The 14,850-nt window shown below is 37.4% G+C and overlaps 1 protein-coding gene across 2 annotated transcripts in view; it reads left to right on the forward strand.

The window, feature by feature from the left end:
* The window catches only part of fgf14 (fibroblast growth factor 14), a 151,619-nt gene that overhangs the window by 64,373 nt on the left and 72,396 nt on the right, over window positions 1–14,850 (forward strand). The window lies entirely within an intron of this gene.

The following is a 14,850-nucleotide window of genomic DNA, read 5'->3' on the forward strand; positions in this document are numbered from 1 at the left end:
AGTGAGAACAGATATAAAGATACTGTGTAAGCTACAGAAGAGCAATCCATATCAGAAACATCTTCAGTAACACACTAACATCGTTTCAGTAGCAACAGACATTAGCAAACATGAATGCTAATTACAGTAGCACAGCCACCAGCAGAGTTAGTACACTTAAATACTATAAATAGTATTACAGAGGCACCGTCAAAACTAGGAAAAGTTGTCCCAGTAGAGCTGGTACCTACAAACCAAAACCAAAAAAAAAGGCACCAATATGTTTAGCAGCAGTGATTATCCAAATAACCATGGCAGTAGCCTTAACAGCATCTAAGACAGGACAGACTGGCAGTCTGGCAATGCTGCTCTATACCAAACAATTTGAGGTGGCCATGGCCAGTGTTCAGGCCCTGACTGACTCCATGTGAAGCCCTCATTTTTCCCACTGAGCCTTATGCTCAATTGTAGAATAATTTTTAGGCACTGTCCCACGCAACTGAAGTGAATGGGCTCAGCTCAAATTTGAGCCTTCTGCCTATTGACTCACACTGTCTAATTGATTCTATCACAAGCTGTTTCTATTGTTGACACGTCTCAGCAGTTACTCACACAAGTTTGTGAAACAAAGCACTTTTCAGACGCTCTCTTGTTTTCCCTCACTCATGGTTCCCATGTTGCATAATGTGGATCAGTGTGTTTTTATTAACATAGTGCAGTTGTCCTCCTCTCGATTCTTTGTAAGACTCAGATTCTATTGTAATACCATAAGATTTCTGTGTACACAATTTGCATGCCAATAGTTTTTTTTGTAAGGATGTGCTCCTTTAGCGAATTCATTTTCCACATTGACAGTTTAAATCCTGACAGCTAACATGTCTAGAAAGAAGTACATTACTATAATTGTTTCTTAATACAGCAAGGCCTAATTTTGAATGTTCTGCTTGTTTTATAGCTTTATAGCTGCAAAATTGATTATGGGACCTGGTTTTGAACTCAGGCATGCAGGTTTACCATACAGCGAATATATGAGAATATGAATACATATTGAAGCAAATAGATAATGTGCTTTTAACAAAGCGAATAGCAGTCTTTCCAAGGTTTACAGAGCAACAGGACGAGACTTGAGGTGTGCTTCTGGACTGGGATCCTGAGTGACAAATCTAAAAAGAGGTGCAATGCAGATATGAGGATGTGACACCAGGTTTGTTGAACATGAAATTTTAGCATTAGGTCATGCACCTAAAACATTTATTTATTCATCCTTATTAACTGCCTGGTCATTAACCATGGTGGTTTTTATTAAAATACCTTTTTGTATTTTTGGAGAATAAAAACAACTACATTTGTTAAAATATAATTCTGTAAACAGGACCAAAGCTATCAGTCAGATAAAGACAGAATTCAGAGATCATGCTGATAGTGTGGGCATTTCTGCAACTTTGTGTCTCTTTGTGTTTTTAAGTCTTTCTTCAGGTGGTCAGGAAAAAAGTAAAAACAATTATGCCAAAACATTACTATAATACACCTTATGGTTTGGCCATGTGTTCATGTCATGTGGACCAGGGAAAATTCTTCCAATATCTGAAAACCCAGGCTCATAGGCCAAAGCAGCTCCCGTGTTTGTGTGTGTACTTGTTCAGTATTTTCCGTGTCAGCTTTGATTTAGGTCTGTGAGAGAAACCCTTCAGCAGTGCAAACAATAAGCAGTGCTCAATGGAGGACAATGACTCATGTTTTATGAATGTTGGTGTTCATAAATTACACAGGGAGCATTTGTACTGTGTATGCAGTAAAATCTTCTGGCTCTAATGAATTAGCAAACTGTCTGTAGTAGTAACTGTAAGCTAGGATATTGAGCCCTGGTATATCAGGCAACCTGATGTTTTTAAATATATTTTTGGTGAAATGATTACATAAGAAAGTATAATGTAAATAAAACATTTTCAGATTGTTACTAGAAATGGCCTCAGTAAAGAACCCTAGAGTAAGTTAGTGATAAAGATGTACACGCATGTGGGTTTTAACACAATGGACTGCCGAATTTGTGTTTTTGGATGATAGGAACCTGATACAGTCAGCAGTTATGAGTCTCCAAATGTACATGTTCAGTGTCTGAGTTTGTTTAGACATTGTATTGGGTTCAGAGCATACCTATGGAGGCTGCTGGAGTTGGACATGCTACTAAACATTGTTGAGGTTCCTTGAAGGAGCTGCTTGGGTGTTACCTAGCAACCATGGCTTACTGCATTGGGAATGTCTCAGCTTTATCAATTAAGGGCCAAGAGAGAGAGAGAATGAAAGAAAAAGAGAAAATGTGAGAGAGTGGGGAAAGTGAATGTGCTGTGAATCAGCAGACTGGAGGATCCCAGCTGTGTTGGCAGTGGTGCAGCACATAATTGTGGGCTGTATGAATATGTGCATTGTAGGAAATTTCCCCAGTAAGGAGCAGGGTAATGTTCTACTTTAACATACTATTATGCAGATGTGAATATATAATACAGCTTGTCCTGCTGCTCGGTTACTAGTTGCTTCTTGCTTCTTTGATTCGTTTCTCTTGCAAAAATGTAGAGTTTTTTTTTATTCTTTGTGGGGTGGGTTTGATTAACGGTTGTATTTATTGAATAATGAGCCATGTTTACATGTTCATACTAACTTTCGCTCAGGGCATAACTTAACTAGGCCTGTGAGTTTTACAAATAGAAAACTTATAACCTACAGTGAGGAAAATAAGTATTTGAACACCCTGCTATTTTGCAAGTTCTCCCACTTAGAAATCATGGAGGGGTCTAAAATTGTCATCGTAGGTGCATGTCCACTGTGAGAGACATAATCTAAAAAAAAAAAATCCAGAAATCACAATGTATGATTTTTTAACTATTTATTTGTATGATACAGCTGCAAATAAGTATTTGAACACCTGTCTATCAGCTAGAATTCTGACCCTCAAAGACCTGTTAGTCTGCCTTTAAAATGTCCACCTCCACTACATTTATTATCCTAAATTAGATGGACCTGTTTGAGGTCGTTAGCTGCATAAAGACACCTGTCCACACCATACGATCAGTAAGAATCCAACTACTTACATGGCCAAGACCAAAGAGCTGTCCAAAGACACTAGAGACAAAATTGTACACCTCCACAAGGCTGGAAAGGGCTACAGGGAAATTGCCAAGCAGCTTGGTAAAAAAAGGTCCACTGTTGGAGCAATCATTAGAAAATGGAAGAAGCTAAACATGATTGTCAATCTCCCTCTGACTGGGTCTCCATGCAAGATCTCACCTCCTGGGGTCTTGATGATCCTAAGGAAGGTGAGAAATCAGTCTTAAGTTTGCCAATGACCATTTGGATGATCCAGGGGAGTCATGGGAGAAAGTCATGTGGTCAGATGAGACCAAAATAAAACTTTTGGTTCATAATTCCACTAAACGTGTTTGGAGGAAGAAGAATGATGAGTACCATCCCAAGAACACCATCCCTACTGTGAAGCATGGGGGTGGTAGCATCATGCTTTGGGGGTGTATTTCTGTACATGGGACAGGGCGACTGCACTGTATTAAGAAGAGGATGACCGGGGCCATGTATTGCGAGATTTTGGGGAACAACCTCCTTCCCTCAGTTAGAGCATTGAAGATGGGTCGAGGCTGGGTCTTCCAACATGACAATGACCCGAAGCACACAGCCAGGATAACCAAGGAGAGGCTCTGTAAGAAGCATATCAAGGTTCTGGCATGGCCTAGCCAGTCTCCAGACCTAAACCCAATAGAGAATCTTTGGAGGGAGCTCAAACTCAGTGTTTCTCAGCGTCAGGCCAGAAACCTGACTGATCTTGAGAAGATCTGTATGGAGGAGTGGGCCAAAATCCCTCCTGCAGTGTGTGCAAACCTGGTGAAAAACTACAGGAAACGTTTGACCTCTGTAATTGCAAACAAAGGCTACTGTACCAAATATTAACATTGACTTTCTTAGGTGTTCAAATACTTATTTGCAGCTGTATCATACAAATAAATAGTTAAAAAATCATACATTGTGATTTCTGGATTTTTTTTTTTAGATTATGTCTCTCACAGTGGACATGCATCTACGATGACAATTTCAGACCCCTCCATGATTTCTAAGTGGGAGAACTTGGAAAATAGCAGGGTGTTCAAATACTTATTTTCCTCACTGTATGTCAGTGGTCCCCAACTTTTTTAAACCACGGACAAGTTTCACGCGATTTTTTTTGCATGGGCATGGGGGAGAGTCACACGCATAACTAAACACAATATTGTGCACAATATATTACATACTGTATACATATTATATGATTTAATGATCAATTTAAGTATTAAATATATAATAAAAATTAGCTCAACTCACCACAATGCAAAATCAGTGGGATCTTAATTTATGAATGCATAGAAAAAAAGACTGCAACTTAACAGGTAAAGGGAAATTGGCATAGGCAGAATTGTTTAAAAATGTGAGCTAATAAGACAATAAAAGTCAATAAAATGGAAATAAAATAAGTAAAAACGTTTTATTATTTTTGTGTGGCCTGGTACCGAATGATATTGGTGGTTTGGGACCCTTGGCCTATATGAAGTGGACTAGTTGTACCAATATTTATTATCAATAGTTGATTAAAATGCCTGAAAACTAAGACTTCTGTTGAAAATGCCTTGCAGTATTTTGTACAATGTAATAGTAGAAATCTACCCAAAAAATGTAACATTTTGGAACAGGTATAACCGTTGGTCATATTTATCAGTGTTGCCTAATGATAACATCCAACTTATAATAAACGACCATATCCTATCCAATTACAAATTACAAAAAATATATTATGTGTCTTCCTTTAGTAAAAGTCATTGCATCTCTAAATGTATGCACAAATATTACTTAAATATTACTATAAGGTCCTGGAAAAGGAACTGCTTCTGCCTTGCTTCATACCTGTATTATCAGGTCAGCACTGGCTTCATATTACTTAACTTTCATTTATCTAAATGATGTTTCCTGTGGCTGTATATTTATACGGTATATCTCATGCAGACTACAAGCAGGTGGTTGCAGGCACATGTTAGGAAAGACATCACTGCTGCTTTAAATTGCATCAGTAGTCCAGTAGTGGCTATGCTGTTCTCTGTTTGCTCATGCTACAGATAAAAGGGGAGTAAGGCCCTTTGTACAAGATAGATGACTGGAGGCAATCTCATTTAGGCCTGTCGATTGGGGATGGTGATTCCTTGTGCAGTAGCTGACTACAAGTCAGCAGGGCCTGACATCGAACAAAGCTGGAGCACGTACACAACATACACATGTCCTCCTTAATCTCTTTCTCTTCTCTCTCGTAGAATTGTAGTGTTGATAGTGCTGAAAGGTCACTTTCACTTCCTGTGTATGATAAAGAAATCACATGTCCTGAATAACTATTCCTCTGTTTTTCCTTTCTTCATTTTCTCTTTCTCCTCTCTCTCTCTCTCTCTCTCTCTCTCTCTCTCTCTCTCTCTCTCTCTCTCTCTCTCTCTCTCTCTCTCTCTCGCTCTCTCTCTCTCTCACTCTCTCACTCTCTTTCTTTCTCTTTCTGTAACCTTTCTGTAAACCTTTCTGTGCAATGTTGCTATTTATCCTCCACAGTAATCCCTCTAATACCTAATTACTGCATATCCCCCACTGCTGATGCGTATCAATGATTCTTCATATGATTTACACTCCTGTGAGCTTAAATCAAACCTGACCGACACATTTACTCACTACCTCTGTGCTTTACAGTAAGTAATCATTGTACTCTATTTAATGGAGTTGGCTTTCCCAAACCGAAGAGACACATAACTCATGCTGTAAGCTTTATTTTGATTAAATGCATCTCAAATGCACATTTCTTTTGTATTACTAAGGCATGCCTGTGTATAGTTCTGAGATCATGGCTCTCGTGTTGATTTGTGTAACTCCTAATGAACACCGCGTGGACGCCTCTGTGGACTTATAGCTGGGCAGGACTGGAGCTGATTTGTGTCCTTTAGCCTTGTTCATACATCAATCCGGCAGAAATACATTTTCTAGGCTCTAGGCTGATGAGGTTGATGTAAAAGGAGGATATGCTGCTCAGGCCACCTTTCTGCTACCCCGACAGACCGATTAGCGCATGTGAGAGTCAAGCTGTTGTACTCACCTTAATAGCTTAAAAATTATTTAATCCTCGTGCTAAGTTTTATACCTCTTGCCATATATGCTAGTGTGTGGTAATTAGGGTGGGGCCAAATGCTATATACATGTGTATATATATATATACACACACAAACACACACACACATGCCTGTGGGAGAGTCACAGCTACTTTCTGTAATTCATGTGACAGGACTTGGTACTGCAGTTAGTTGTTCTTCTATTTGATTGAAAGGAAAGACATGCTAACCAGTTACAAACAATCTGTTTGATCATCACTATGCTCAGAACATCGCATCTGTCTGTTGTAATCTACAGGATGTAAAGATGCTACTTCAAGCTTATTGCAGAAAAACAGTAGGTTTTGTTGTGCCCTTCCTCCACTGCTCTCATTAATCTCACAGCTCCAAGTGCACTTTTTGACAGAATCTAAGGCTGTGTCCTAAACAAAACAACACACATCTTATGAGTATGACAACAGTGGTATAATTAAGTACAGTACAGTACAGTACAGTACAGTACTGTGCACTTTAGGAATGTGGTCTAAGGATTACAGTAGTGATAAGATCATAAAATTCTATAGAGTACGTCAGTGTGATTTGTTTCAGCAACTGATTAGCAGATAAAAGACAAAGCCCTTTTAAATGTGCATGTTTTATCTTCTGCCAGCTGATTAGCATTTACTGTTCCTGCCTGTGCAATGCTTATTAATCAAAAACAACATATTACTTATTCGCTGCTATAATCACACAGTTCAGCTCTAACGTAATAACTTTTCAATGAATTTTCAGATCTACAACAATCACCTGAGATTAAGACAACACAGGTCAGACATTATCCAGCTAGCAAACGTTTTCAAGCTAAACATCTCCACAATTACGCCTTTTTACAAACCCCACATTAGGAATTGATCAGAATAGATAGATAGATAGATAGATAGATAGATAGATAGATAGATAGATAGATAGATAGATAGATAGATAGATAGATAGATAGATAGATAGATAGATAGATAGATAGATAGAATTATTATTGTTTTCACCATCTTTAAAATCAGCTGTAGGGCTAAAAGCTTGTTGACCACTTCATCTTTGTAGGCTTTTTAAAAGAAAGATGCTTTATACTTGTCACATGTATATTACATTGAAGTTCTTTTTTCACCTTTTCACAGAGACAGTAATTCTACAGCATCTCTAGGCCACAAAGGTTTAAGGGCCTTAAGAGTAGCAGTTTAGTGATACTAGAGCTTGAACCCCCGACCTTCCTATCAGTAACCCAGAGCCTTTAACCACTGAACTACGACTTTCTCTTTGAACATCCCCGTCTACATTTATTCCCAAATTTTTTGTTTTTGCTGTAATAACCTCCAGCTTTCTGTGAAGGCTTTCTACTAGACTCTGTTAGTTCACAGTTATTGTTCCAGTTCATCCAGGTGTGGTCAGGGCTCTGTGCTGGACACTTGAGATTTCACCAAATTTAGAGAACAATGGTTCCAGTGAAGTGAAGCTGTAATATTATTATAACACATTCTGTACAGTTGTGTCACTCCAAACTAGTAGCAACAATTTCGATCAGACCCATATATGGGTATGATAGTCAGGTTTCCACAACTTTTTGCCATGTATTGTATCTTTTGAATAAATATACTTTCTGTTAAAAAGTATTAGATTCCTTTTTTTTTTTACATTCTCAGTCTGTCTTCCCCAATCATTAGTTTGTCATTTACATGTAGTCATTTAATACTTAATGTTGGGTTTGATGACATTCATGTACTTTATCTGAGCTGATATAGAAACATATAAATAACTACTCTTACAGGATTGTCTTTGTGGCTCACAGCTTGACCAGGAACATCAGATTATACAGTATTTTAATCCCATTCTAAACTCTAATATAGTTTTTATTGCCCTTTATGGTGTGTGGATGCTTGTTTTTGTGCTATAGGCTTGAATGATGAATCACCAGTTTTCTTACATTATGAATCTTTATCAATGTCGCTCTTCGGTTTATAACTTGACATAGCTTGGTGTGGCCACTTGATGGCATCTTTGTTGCCCTTACCAAATACAGGCATTATTTCTCCAGTGCCTGAATTGTGTTCATTTTTACTTCTTTCTATTTGTAACCTTTTTCATGCATTCCAAAATCCTCTGCTGCATAAACCTTCCATCATATATGTTTTTTTCTATTCAAACTATAAACACAAGGACAAACAGATAACTGTTACAACATGTCACTTTATTCACTGAATGCTCCAGTTGTGACCCAGTAATATATTCTGGATGTAAAGTTTGTGGTTTGTAACTTTTATTATAATGGCTGTTACAGGATTTAATTCCTTACATTGACAGGAAAATAGAACCAAGAAATGGCTATTAGGTGCAGTATACACGTTAGTCCTGTGTTTCTTGGAGCACAAGTCTTGTAGTCAGATTTGTTCTCGATCTCCCCCTTGTGGCTGGATTGTAGTACAGCATCACAATAGACATGATTGATTAATGCCCTTGAACCAAACGCAAGCCAACAGCATAAAGTGCACAAGTACTCAGGTATGAAGCTGGCAAAAGGGATTTAAATAGTTCTTTCTCAGCCAGTAAATGGCACTGTGTCACGTATAGGGGTTTTTTATATGGCAAAGATGGCTAGTATATAAAAAAAAAAGTAATAACAATATTATGCAAAAATAATTCTGTTTATTGTGTCTTATATAAACAGTTCCTGTTATTAAAATACATTAGATTTTATAGGTTTTGTACAGCTTTTGGACAGAGTTCTCCTTTTGTTTTTGTTACGAAAAACATGGAAGAAATCACTGTAACTGCACAGTGGGCTGGTTAATACTGGGTAAAGCAGCCGGGTTGCTTTGATGCTGAAGCTTTTGCTGTTATTTTGTTAAAAACATAGGAGAGGAAAATTGTGTGCTGCTGCTCTGATCCTGGATGGAACAGACCATAATAGTGGCAAATTGTTTGTCATTCCTGAGCCAGCGTTTATAGCTGATAGAATCGTTGCTTTAAACCTTTATGCAATTCCAAAAAGTCCTTGAAGTAACGCTTGTATTCAGTATAGAGCTCATAATTTGTCTATATTCAGGTGGCACATCTGTAAATGTGTCTAGTTTTATTACAAATGACAAAGCTGATTTCCACTAGTTTGGTGTATAAGCATACAAATTTGACAGTATTAAGGTACATAAATAATTCTCCCCTGTCATCTTTTGTATTTTCAGCTGAAGCTCTGCTGAAAGCTCTTATGGGAAGTATACCAGTGTTGAATATGCACAAGTTGCTACACAAACACCAGCTGACACGAAGCAGATATTCTGTTCTTTTTATATTCACATCCTACAGTCAGGAATAGAGATTGTGAGGTGTGTTGAGAAGGTCACATGACATGTAACATATGAATAAATGAATGAATGAAAAATCTATAAAAAAAATATGAATAAAATCGTCTAAATCAACCACACAATTGAGTATCTATTTGGGCACTGTATTTTCAACTTCTTGGATTTTTTCCTCACAGAAGATGTGTTTGAATATCAGTAATACGTATAGGGATACACCAACCTATTTCTATATGTTCCTATGTATAAAATGCAATATAAACTCCTCCTCTTAGCCAATCAGTGAATCCATGAAATGTCTCCAGCTTCTCTTAACTCCTTGACGTTCACACACAACCTGCCTTCTAACCCTCTTCTTCTGCAATATGACCAGAATGGGGGATTGGCCTTCTGTTCCAAAGCACCTCACCTGTGAAACTCCCAGATTTTCTTTTGTTCTTAGTAACTGCTTGGATTCTATTTTTAGAAACGAAACCAACTACATTTGTTAGAAACTAACACAACTATCCCTCACACATATATTGAAGCAATAATGATCTCAAGTGTGTAGCTGAGAACCTGTTATGCTGCAAATGGTGGCATTATATTAATGTATATTTTGTGTGTGCTTAGAATTTGAACATATTTAAAAGCTTATTACGGCTGGAATAAACACTGCAGTTACATTCTCCTTGTTTTTCAGACACACTCTGTCTCTCTCTGATTGCCTTGATACAACACTAAACTAGATTGAGTTCAGCAAAACATTAAAACAGATTATTGTAATGCTGTAATATAACGTATACATAGCGCTTGGTTTCAGATCAGTACTCTAGCCCATGGACATCACAAGATATTGTCCGGTTTACATACATACATACAGCCGTATTAGTAATTGGTTGCTTACTGTTTTTGCTAAATAAAATGCAGATTTGGTTGAGGCCTTTCACATTTACAGTTTAAACCCTGTTTGGAGTGTGTGTTGTGCTGCTGCAAGGTGATGCAACATTCAGGATGTTCTGAGGCTAGTGGAAATTTTGTTCTTTGCACTATGATATTTGTTTTATGATATTGGTTATGATAGTCACTTCACTAGTTGTCATGAATGTTAATGGCATTTCAGCCTCCAGGTTTTTTCGAAAAGCTTTTCTTCATTTTATTATTTGGTTATGATAGTCACTTCACTAGTTGTCATGAATGTTAATGGCATTTCAGCCTCCAGGTTTTTTCGAAAAGCTTTTCTTCATTTTATTATTTGTATTTCTTTCTTTCTTTCTTTCTTTCTTTCTTTCTTTCTTTCTTTCTTTCTTTCTTTCTTTCTTTCTTTCTTTCTTTCTTTCTTTCTTTTCGTTTCTTCCTTCTACATATAATTTAATTTTACAAACATATTTGGTATACATTTTTTTTTTTTCAGTTCACAGTGTAGTCTAACAGACTTAATGCACATTTTCCACTAATTGCAGCACTTTCTCAGTGTCTCTAAAAGCACAAATGCAAAACATTTGAACACCTTTGAACAACGGCAAGTCTAATTCATTTTCATCACCTGCTTTTTACACACTACAAATTTAATGTCACAAGTGGCTTCTTTTAGCTAAAGCTAAAAGCTAAAAAGGCAAGGTTATGGAAGAATAATCATCAGGAGACATTTTATGACTTTAAATTGCTTCCTTTCGTTTTATTTCTTTGAGTCTGGCAGTTTCATTGTGTTACAATAGCATTTTCTGCAAACATTGAATTGGAACTGCAAGATATGATTTTTCACTACTAATCTATTGCTTTTTAATATCAATTTCTGTAAAGACTTCTTACTTCACTGTAACTATAAAGTTAGTTGTTTATTTATTTGGTTGGTTAGTAAGTTTGTTGTCCACAAAGTGGAAATCTGTCTATGGCTCTACCATACAGCTGTCACACATGGATGTCAAGAGAACTATAATAATATTACTAAAATGCATTACTTTTAGCCTGATCCCTGAGCTTTTTTTGATTAACATTTTTCTGCCTTTTCACTTTTTCAACTGCCATTGTGTTAATATTATGCAAAAAGCCTCATATACAATTGTACATTCTTAAATCAACATAATAGATACTGTATATATGAAGATTATATGCTAAATATTGAGACTTTTGTAATGAAGCATTTGCATCTTAAGCACTTAAAATTGAGTGTATATTTCTTTCTGAATGCAGGTACAGTAGTAGGTTTAAGGAAATCAGGCAACAATTACCTCAATCTTGTGTCATCTTTCTGACACACACAAGCATACACACACCGTGTCTCTCCACCAAAAATCCCAAAGGGAAAAGGCTGATCAAAGCTTGCTTAGTGTTAATGGGGTCAGTTGTAATCAGTTTTGTCCTCATCATCTCATTAGCTCATAATAAGCCATGTGCAACAGCCACACCTTCTCAAAATGTCTGCTCATCACACTCGGCTATTCTGGAGGCTTCTGTTAATTCAGTCTGTTGGTTTCCTTCCTTTTCCTATTACTGAGTCTGAATGACTTGCACAGAAATGTTCTGGATAAGTTTATTCCATTTTTCATGAACAAGCATTGTTTCTGCTTGAGATCATACCTGTGAAAGAGAGAGAGAGAGAGAGAGAGAGAGAGAGAGAGAGAGAGAGAGAAAACATTATCTTAAACTAAACATACTGTGTCAGAACTGCCAAATGTAAAAAAAAAAATAAGAATGGAAGGTTCTCTGTTTATTGCAATTCTCTCTCTCTCTCTCTCTCTCTCTCTCTCTCTCTCTCTCTCTCTCTCTCTCTCTCTCTCTAAGATTGTATGTGTTTGTGTGAGTTGATGTGTGAGTCCTGTAGCTCTGTGCTCCCCTTCAGCATTTATTTCACTCGACTCTATTTGATTACAGCCGGTACAGGAAGCAGGCTGCATGTGCACACTGTGGCGCTTCAGTGCAGTATAATCCAATAGAAAAAAAAAAGCCAGAGGCTTTACTTCCTGTGCATTTGCTTATCTCCTCATTGTGCAGGCTAATTTGTGGACTAATTGGAATACTGTGCAGTAAAAAGACAAGAGAGCAAAGATTATAAAATGTGTTCTGCGTCATCATTTGAATGTCAGGGAATCAGCCTCTGGTAAACTGGGAGAAGAATTCTGTTCAATTCCTCTTCAAGGTTCTTCGTTGTCATTTTGTCCTTCATAATGTCACATCATTTTTTGACAACTTTTAATCCTGGATTAATAATCTGTCTTGTCTTTGATCACCAAAGGCACCACAGCGTGTTCGAATGGCTACAATTTTGTTCTCAGGTGAAGGTAAAAGAAGCCTTGTCACCTGAATCAAATGAACATTTCCCTTTCCTTGGGTTTTCTCTTTTGGCCCAGTGAGAGCGTTTCATGTCTCCTGGGCTTCTACTACAGGATTAGAGTCACCGTTTCTCTATCTCTCACGCACACACGGGAAAAATGGGACTTTCCAGGAGAAGCATCAGCTACTTGATATTCACAGCTCTGTACAGGGCTTCTCTTTTTATGCTCTGCTGCTGACGGGACACTTTCAGAGACTGCATACTTAAAACAGGATCAAAGGATAGAAAGACATGGACTGAATTCCAAAGCGCACTCAGGCTCCCAGTCTGCCAGGGAATTAAATTCAGGAAGAAAACCCTCTCATGCTTCCTCTCTTGCTTGGTCACTTGCTCAGGCCCCATGCTGTGGGTAATGGATTGTAATATGTGGTGCTCTTACCTCTTGTCATGGAGCACTGCTCTCTTGCTTGTGTTGTGACTGTACAGTGAGCTGGGGGCATATTGGTCATTCCAGCCTGAGGTAAAACAGCAGGGAGGCCTCTTAGATTGAAACGCCATTTTAGTTTATAAGGGAGGTAACATTTGTTTAAGGTATTTGTGTGTTGCACAGTAGTGACTCACAGACATTTGCGCAGCTGGGATATGAGAATTATAGCATGTTCCCCAGTAAAAAATTATCATTGTTTAATTATCTTCAGCACCTGCTTTTTCATAGTCATGGTTGCAGAAGGCACTGGGCATGCTATACCACTCCATCAGTCCTTCTAGCACCTTGTGCACACACATACACACATTCATTTTCACCTATGGTACTTTAACACAGTCAGTTCATCTACTGGCATGTTCATAAGAGGTTTGGAGAGAACTGGAAAACCCTGAGGAAAACCCACATAAACACACAGAATTCCACATAGTAGTAAGCCGAAGAATGAACGAACAATGGAGGATTGAGACAGCAACTTGTACATGCTTTTCTAGACTTATCATGACTTCCTGTGCATCTCACAGGATTAGTTTGCATTTCAAATGATAATAAAAAAATTAAGTTGGCTGACAGTAAACATTTATTTACATTTATAATCCTTAATTTGTGATTTAGATTAAGTTTCATTATTTAGTTATTGGTCAGTGTCGGATAAAATTCCTGTCCTTGAGTGAAAATACAAATGCTTTGTTTAAATATAACTCCAGTAAAAGCAAAAGTACTCATTTTCCATTACTACTCGAGTTGAACATTAAAAGTTGTTGTTTTTGAATGGACTTGAGTGTCAAAAGCTGATCTATCCAAATTATATTTTAATCATTTAATCAATTCAGTGATTCATTCCCCATGTAAGATAAGTTAAAGGTTTTATATTAAAAGACACAGTGAGAAAATCCTTACTCTGTAGAAAGTCTTACCTTGGTCTTTTGGTTTTCTGCAGGTTTTTATTGAACAATATATATATATATATATATGGGCACTTCAATGAAGTAAGGAACAGCATGTTTTTTTTCTGAAATGTGGTAGAGTAAAAAGATTATAATGATTACAATAATACAGTAACATTTTCTAAACTTTAAAATGCAGTAGCAAATTACATAGGTTTTAAAGGCAGCTGTTAAATGCAAGAAGAAATGTGCTCAAGTAATTGCTAAAGTTTGTGGCTTTATCATGACTGTTAAATCTCATAAGTGTTGTAGGTGTGTGGCTCTATTAGCGCTTCATGTAAAACTCCCTTACAGTACAGTACATGCCACTCACCAATGCCACTCACCATGATTTTTTTAGTTGGATGCTGAAGAGTGAAGAGAGACTTAAAAATGCACAGAAACTAACCACAGACTTACTAGTACTAGTACCACAGACTTACTAGTATTGTTAGCTATAGTAGTGAATATTTGAATAAATAAGTATTTACGGTAGATCAGACGGCGAGTGAAGGGGGAGAGGGATCTTTTAAAGAGGACAGATTAAGGGGAAACAGGTGCAGGTGATTAATAGGAGGGAGAGGCTAAACGAGAGTGTTAAGCGTTAGAGGGGGGTGTGACTGGTGGTTCTCTGACAAGTACTATACTGTTATAGTATACCCTATGCAATCTATTGTGAGCAAAAGCTGCTTACTGCTATGCTGAAGAGTGT

The sequence above is a fragment of the Silurus aristotelis genome (assembly GCF_946808225.1).
Source record: "Silurus aristotelis genome assembly, chromosome: 3".
In the NCBI taxonomy this organism is placed as follows: domain Eukaryota; kingdom Metazoa; phylum Chordata; class Actinopteri; order Siluriformes; family Siluridae; genus Silurus; species Silurus aristotelis.